Source organism: Myxocyprinus asiaticus, chromosome 49 (genome assembly GCF_019703515.2).
Source record: "Myxocyprinus asiaticus isolate MX2 ecotype Aquarium Trade chromosome 49, UBuf_Myxa_2, whole genome shotgun sequence".
Taxonomy (NCBI): domain Eukaryota; kingdom Metazoa; phylum Chordata; class Actinopteri; order Cypriniformes; family Catostomidae; genus Myxocyprinus; species Myxocyprinus asiaticus.
The window spans coordinates 16,733,148-16,740,631 of NC_059392.1; the positions used below are offsets into that span (position 1 = coordinate 16,733,148).

The following is a 7,484-nucleotide window of genomic DNA, read 5'->3' on the forward strand; positions in this document are numbered from 1 at the left end:
ACGTAATCGTACTTCAAGAGAAGATGGCTGTCTATCTTAACAGTAAGTGTGTTTTATTATCTCATTATTATTATTATTAAGAACATTTATTTATAAGAAAGTCACGGCTCTGATGCAATGCTTAAACAGGATCTCTAACGCTCCAGGTGCTGTGGATGATGTAGACTTTTCCGACATTCTTGAGGAAATTCAATTCCTGAACCACGTATACCTAATTATAAACGTTATATGTCTAGGTATAGTGTGTTGGGCATGTGTAGAATGATCATATTTTTCATATTTATCAGTAGGGCGGAATCCGGAGCATAGTTCAACATTAGAGCGTGCGTCTCCGCGAGACAATACGAACATCCCGCCGCTCAGTAAGTGATTGTAATGCAGCATTATTTACATGATTTGTTTAAAACGTTCTTATGTGTTCTTTTTCCCCCCAGAAGATTTATCAAACTTTGTAAACAAGATCGGCGCGTCTGGAAGCGAAAATCACACGGTGATGGCTAGCGGCCGTGGCGTTGCAACAAAGCCGAAAAGACTCAAACGTGGCCCAGGTGCAGGCTCCGGTTGATGGGGGTGTGAGAGATATTGATTTCATACCACAGACACCAGAACGGAAGGTCAAGACGGTCGGTCAAGACGTTCGCTCAGAGCATCAGCTGGTGTGTGTGTGTGGGTAACTAGATGCTAAAGTTTGTGAACAAACATTGATGTTGGCTTTAAGTCTTAAATAGTATAACAATATGTACGACTTCTCAAAGCCTACATAAATAAATATGTTTAAAACATTATTTTATCTTTTTCCTTACTTTTTTTCACAGAGCTGGTTGTGGATGACCATGCGGTGATGTTTGGAGCTGGGGCGATGGACTGATAGAATCGAGGGACGCCTGTGCATTTTCCCAGGTACCTAAAGAAACACAGCGGGCTGATCAGTCCAACGAACGCATGGTGTCTGCGGCAGATTCCGACCCTAAGGCTCTGCCTTCGAATCAGGAGGCTTACAGATGGAAATCACATCCCGTGATAGACAATCAACACATAATCGGACTGATTATGTGAACGAAGGAGCAGCCCGCGATCAAAACCTAACAACGGACTTATTAAAACAGGCCATACTCATGCTTAAAAAGAAACTCGGGTGAGTTGTAAAAACTTTATTTTTTTAACTGTGTATTTTTTATACCATCTATTTTTTTCAACATTTATGTCATTTTAGTTTGGTTGAAATAGTTGATGTTATCGGTACTGTTTTTGTTTTTTACTGTATGGGTCTAGTCCTTAGTTATTTTAAGTGTACACCCCTAAGTATGGGTTAAATAAAAAAAAGATCAGATTTAAAAATGGCAAAACGTTGTCGAGTCGGATGGTTGTGATCAGGGGCCAGCAGCTAGGTTTGGACGATGCGACGACAGTGAGATCCCCCTTGAACTGTGCAGCAACACAGAAATATTGCTCTATTTAATTCAGACAATGGAGGAGATAAATAGATCCGAGTCTACAACTGGTACATTGCAAGAATGATTAAAAAATTTAATGCGTTCAGAGGTACTCTATATGTATGTGACTACTGCTACCAGGGTTTTATTAACCGTAGAGATCATCGTTGTAAATACGTTTGCGATATCTGCAATGATCTTGATTGTTGTAAGTACCCCTTCAAAACAAAGTAATTCAGCGACTGCGGTACTGCAAATCTGACTATTGTTATGACACGCATAAGCAACCGCCATTAGGTCAACAGTGTACTGTTACAAAATACTGCCAAAAATGTAATGGATGTTATCATGTCAGTGCCACCAACCCCAAACCACACAAGTGTGCAGCCGATCGGTGTGATTAATGACATTGTACATCAATGCTTTATGCAACCAATAAAGCTCGAGGCACCTAGCGACAAGTACATATTCTATGATTTTGAGATGCAGTAGGTAAATGGTAAACACGTTGCAAACGTCGTTTGCGCCATTACATTTAAAAGGGAGGCGTTCAAAGCCGCTGGTCCAGACTGTATAGAACGACTTGTTAAAAGGTTTAGACATCCACCTTATCAGAATTTCGCATGGATTGCCCACAATGCTTCTGGTTTCGATAACTTTATTCTTTTGGAATATTTCACAAAAACAGGGCTCACACTTAAAATCACGATGCAAGGATGTTGGATAGTTTTAATGTATGACAACACATTCAAGCAGCGCTTTATTGACAGTTATCCATTCATCCCTATGCATTTGTCCATGACATCTGCTGTGTCAAATCTAACCTGTGCAGAGAAAGGTTATTTTCCGCACAATTTCAACAGATTAGAAAATGAGAATTACATAGGACCATACCCGGACAGGCGTTTCTACGGCTATGAGACAAAGCCTGACAAAGAGAGGGCTCTGTTTGACGAGTGGTATGTTTCAGTATCAGGTAAAGTGTTTGATTTTTAAATAAGAACTTGCTATGTATGGCAAGAATGATGTCGTTTTGCTCATGGAGGCTTGCATGAAGTACCGCGATGAATTCATACAGTGTACCAAACTTGATCCGTTTAGATGCACCACTTAGCAGCATGTTGTGTGGGCAGTGTATAAAACCCACTTCCTACCAAAAGACACTCTAGCTCTAACCCCTAACAACACGTACACCAGTTAGAACAAGACATACTCAAACATTTCCATTTAATAGCTTGAATATGTTAAATCAACACACGGCGTAGACTTTCAGCATGCATTAAACCACGGCGAGATGGTGATTGGAAAATACCCTCTCAATGGTTATTATGAAAAGTATGGTGTAATTGTAAAAAACTGTGCCGAATTCAACGACTGAATGTTTCATGGGCATGAATGTCGTTATTATCCTAATCATTTACACCCGTTATAAAAACTGCCCTATGGCACACTCAGAAGCCAGTTTGATGATAAGGTTGAAATTTTAGAGCATGCATATGGTAGAAGTGATATGGAAGTGTGCTTGGAACATTGCTAAACAGACGGATGTTGATGTAATGGCATTTATGGCCACTTACATCCTGAAAGATTGAAACCACGCTTAGTAGTGGTGGTCGTACTAATGCGTACAAACTGTATCATAAAGCTGATAATTGCGAACAAATACGATAACTTTAAAAGTTTGTACCTCTTTTGCCAGGCCAAGAAATCTACCCCACAGGACACCCCCAAATAATTTTCAAGGACTTTGGACCTCTTGAAAATTATTATGGATTTGTCAAAGCCACAGTACTGCCCCCGCGAAAACTGCTTCACCCCGTCCTTCCCTACAGGACTGATGGCAAGCTTATGTTTCCGCTCTGCCGTATATGTGCGGATCAGCAGAATCAGACCACCCCGTGTAGCCACACTGATGAGGAAAGGCTATTTCAAGCTGCTGGGTCAGTATCGAACTGTCAAAGGCTGTGGAGAAAGGTTATGATGTAACGAAGGTTGACGAGTATGGCATTTCCCTCAACGATCAGAAACCTTGTTTTGTGATTGTTAAAATATTTTTACAGTACAAACAAGAGGCCAGTGGATTCCCCACGCACGTTGTGACAGATGCAGACAAAAAAATCTTACATCGACGATTACTTTGAGAAAGAGGGGATTAAACTGAATCTTGACAAGATAAGTCTTAACCCTGCACGCCGGTCTATTAATAAACTTCTGCTGAACTCACTTTGGGGACGATTCTCTATGCGCGAAAATTTGCCGTATACAGAACTACTTTCAGACCCTGAACAGTATGCCCAGCACATTTTTGGTGATGGTTATGACATTAAACACTTCTCGTTCGTGTCAGACACTGTTCCAGTAATTCAGTGGTGTTACGCGGACGGGAAAGGTGGTCAGACCCGTGACAATGTCTTTCTTTGGTGCGTTTACAACTATAGAACTGTATGAACTAATTGATAAAGTGGGCGATAGGCTGTTGTACACTGACACAGACAGCGTCATCTTTACTTATAGAGACGGCGCCTGGGAGCCGCCATTGGGGCCTTGCCTCGGTAATCTGACGGATAAGATTGGGGATCACATTGTAGAGTTTTGTTCTGGGGGCCCGAAAACAAACGGCTACTGCACTGCTAAGGGTAAGGTCTGCATAAAAGTCAAGGGTATCACTCTCAAAAGGTTAGGCACTCTGATTGGACTATGTCGTGGGAGGAGATAATATTCGGCATATACTGGCATACACCAACACTATTGTGAGAAATAAAAACTTCACACTCCACAACAGGTCAGTCGTTAAAAAGTTTAAGGTTTTGTACAACAAACCTGTGCTGCTCCCTGATATCACCACACTCTATGGATTCTGACAGTCTATTTGGACATAGGGGTGTGCGCGACATAGATGGTTTTGATTTCAGATTACAGCATCCATTTTCATGTGTGATAAGTGGTTTTCCCGAGTTTAATCGGGAAAGTCATATTTTGTAAAAATGTTGTTGCAAAATTCTGTACGGTTGATTTCTAAAAAAAAACTGAAAATATTGTATATATTTATGATTGTTGACAACCATTGTATGACGAATTGTTGAAAATGTACAAAATTAAATTTGTTGAAGGTCTACCACAGACTCTGAATGATGATGATCTGTTCCCCGTCAACAAAACTAATTTATTGATCCTTGATGACCTGATGAAAGAGGCCGGCGGAAGCAATGAGGTGGAGAAGGTGTTCACACAGTATGTTCACCACAGAAATCTTAGTGCTTTTTATAGTGTACAGAATTTGTTTTGTCAGGGTAAATCCAGCAGTACCATCAGCTTAAACACAAATTATCTGATGTTGTTTAAAACCCCAGAGATACAAATCAGGTCAATGTACTAGGAAGGCATATGTATCCCGGGACCCACATTTTTTTATGGAATGCTATCGAGATGCAATTTTGGATACCTGATGATGATTATAAAACAAAAACACCCGAGCACTATCGGATCAGAACAGATTTACTTTCAAACCATCCTGTAGTATACCTCCAGAAAAGAAGGTAGTGAAAAAAACTGTTGGACGGTGAAAATGTCAGCTAGAATTTGTAGAAACATGCCTCTTTTTAAAAGCAACACCCAAACAGAGACGATGTAATTAATAATAATTACAGTATGCAACACGAGCTCGTTGTGACATTGTGTGAAGTAATGTGATGTGAGTGGTATATTGCCGTAGAGCACAACAATACCAGAAGCTAAGAAGGAGGAAAAGCGAGATCAAATTTGTTGCAGATAAGAAGATTGGGGTTAAAAGAAAGACACGGCTGATAAACCCACAAGGTGGACCTCTTCTGCCCCTTTTAAGCGTCGCAATCCCAGCTTGGTTGCTTCTAGATAACTTTGGGGATGGAGTATGCAGAGAAGATGTTTTTAGTTCCACAGCATCAGTTGGATAATCTAAAGACTGGTACCCCCCGCGAGTATATTCAACAGGTTGTGGAGAATGAGTTGGACATAACTATAAGAAGTATTGTGCACAGATCTGATTTGGAGAATTATGAAAAGGCAAAACTGTACACAAATACTTTACAGTGATTTTTAAAACTTGCTAGACAAGGGGATAGGGAAACCAACACAGTAACATTAACCCTTCCACAGCCTAACCACGTAGAAAAAGATGATGTCGGTGTAAGTGTCCAGGATGTTTTAGATAATGTTGTGGACGACATTTTGAAGAATGTTCCACATAGGAGTGTAAAAAAAACGTTCTTTACATTTTAGATAAAATGTCTAAAACAAAGATGTCACTTCTTGGGCTGAGTCGGGCGAGTTTGTGTTTAAAGGTAGAACACATGGTCACCCATGCTCGATTTAGTTAAAGGTGTCACGCTCCAAAAAAAGATTGCTGATGCACGGAGTCCTGTTGGATGGAACGAGTTTCTGGAGGCTAACATACCCATACTCAACGGTACCAAATCATTATGTCAGACATGCAAATAACTCTTTCAAAACTATAACCAGATCATCTCAGAAGAGTAAAATCAGAGTACACCCGAGTTCACCATCAACACATTCAAATTATTCAGACGGAAATGTATTCATTTCACCCACTCTTGACCAGAGTCAGTGGCTAAATTTTTAATCTCAGAGTTTTGCATGTTCCGTGTTCTCATGTTATAATCTTATTATCTGTATTGTTGTTTGTATAATAAAGAGTCAAAAGAAGAAATTTCTTTTCTTTAGTTGTTTTATTGGAAATATTAAGCACAACACATAAACACTTCACCTGTCTGAACACACTTTAAAACTAAGACAATCTCATTATAATGAAAATGATTTCATTTATTCACAAAAGATGACATCTTTTTTGTAATTTTTAATAAAATCATTGGTATACAGCTTCAGCACATAAGCATAATCATACACATTTGCCATGTGGTAGAGAAAGAACACAACAATGCTGACCACAAGTCTCTGATGAAAAATCTTGGATTTGCACTGATGAATGCTGTACCAAAATAGTATTGCGGTTTAGATCGTTTTTGATAATCGTCGGAAAACAGGGGTAATCTGGTTTATTTCCAAAGCTGTTGAAAAAAAACAACCCACGCCATCCTCATTTATGAAATATAAAACGGTAATTTTAATAGAGGAATCTGAATGTCAACACACAAATGTGCAAACCTTGAAAAAGCGGGAAAAAAGGCATATTTTTTTAAATCATAAAGCTGTTAGGAATCATTTCTCATCAGAATGCACTTCTTTTTCAAAGAAACAAAACTTTTCACTAATGTCACTAATAGACAGCTAATCATAGCAAAAGAAAGCATAACATGTCAAAATACATCATCACAAAATGTTTGCGTGAATTATGACATAGACATTTCAATGATGTCAACCCAGAGATGTGCAGTCTTCATGAAATATATATATGTTTTTCTTTTTGGATTTTACCCCTTTTTCTCTCAATGTGGAATGCCCAATTCCCAATCTGCTTTTAAGTCCTTGTGGTTGCGTAGTGATTCACCTCAGTCCGGGCGGTGCAGGACGAATCCCAGTTGCCTCCGTGTCTGAGACCGTCAACCCGCACATCTTATCACGTGACTTGTTGAGCGCGTTGCCAGAGAGACATCGCGCGGGTGGCGGCTTCACGCTCAACTCACCACGCGCCCCACCGAGAACGAACCACATTATAGCGACCACGAGCAGGTTACCCCACGTGACTCTACGCTCCCTAGCAACTGCGCCAATTTGGTTGCTTAGGAGGCCTGTCTGGCACGCCCTGGGATTCTAACTAGCGAGCTAGCAAACTCCAGGGGTGCTAGACAGCGTATTTTACCACTGAGCTATCAGGACCCCTAAAAGAAATATTTTCTAACTCATAAAGCTGTTAGGAGTCATTTCTCAAGAAAATTCACTTCTTTTTCAGTGAAATATGACTATTCATAAATTTCACTCAATTGCATTCATAATAAAGCATTACCCATCAAAATACATGATTATAACATGCACTGTATGAGAGCTAATTAAATATTTTAATGGAAGAATATGAATGTCAATACTACTATGAAAAAA

The 7,484-nt window shown here is 39.8% G+C and overlaps 1 long non-coding RNA gene across 1 annotated transcript; it reads left to right on the forward strand.

Annotated features, from left to right (window-relative positions):
- Positions 1-268: 268 nt before the first annotated feature.
- On the forward strand, positions 269-4,609 carry LOC127438302 (uncharacterized). The gene is made up of 4 exons (XR_007896714.1): positions 269-362; positions 435-666; positions 816-1,135; positions 3,133-4,609. It is a non-coding gene; the product is annotated as an uncharacterized LOC127438302 (long non-coding RNA).
- Positions 4,610-7,484: the final 2,875 nt, after the last annotated feature.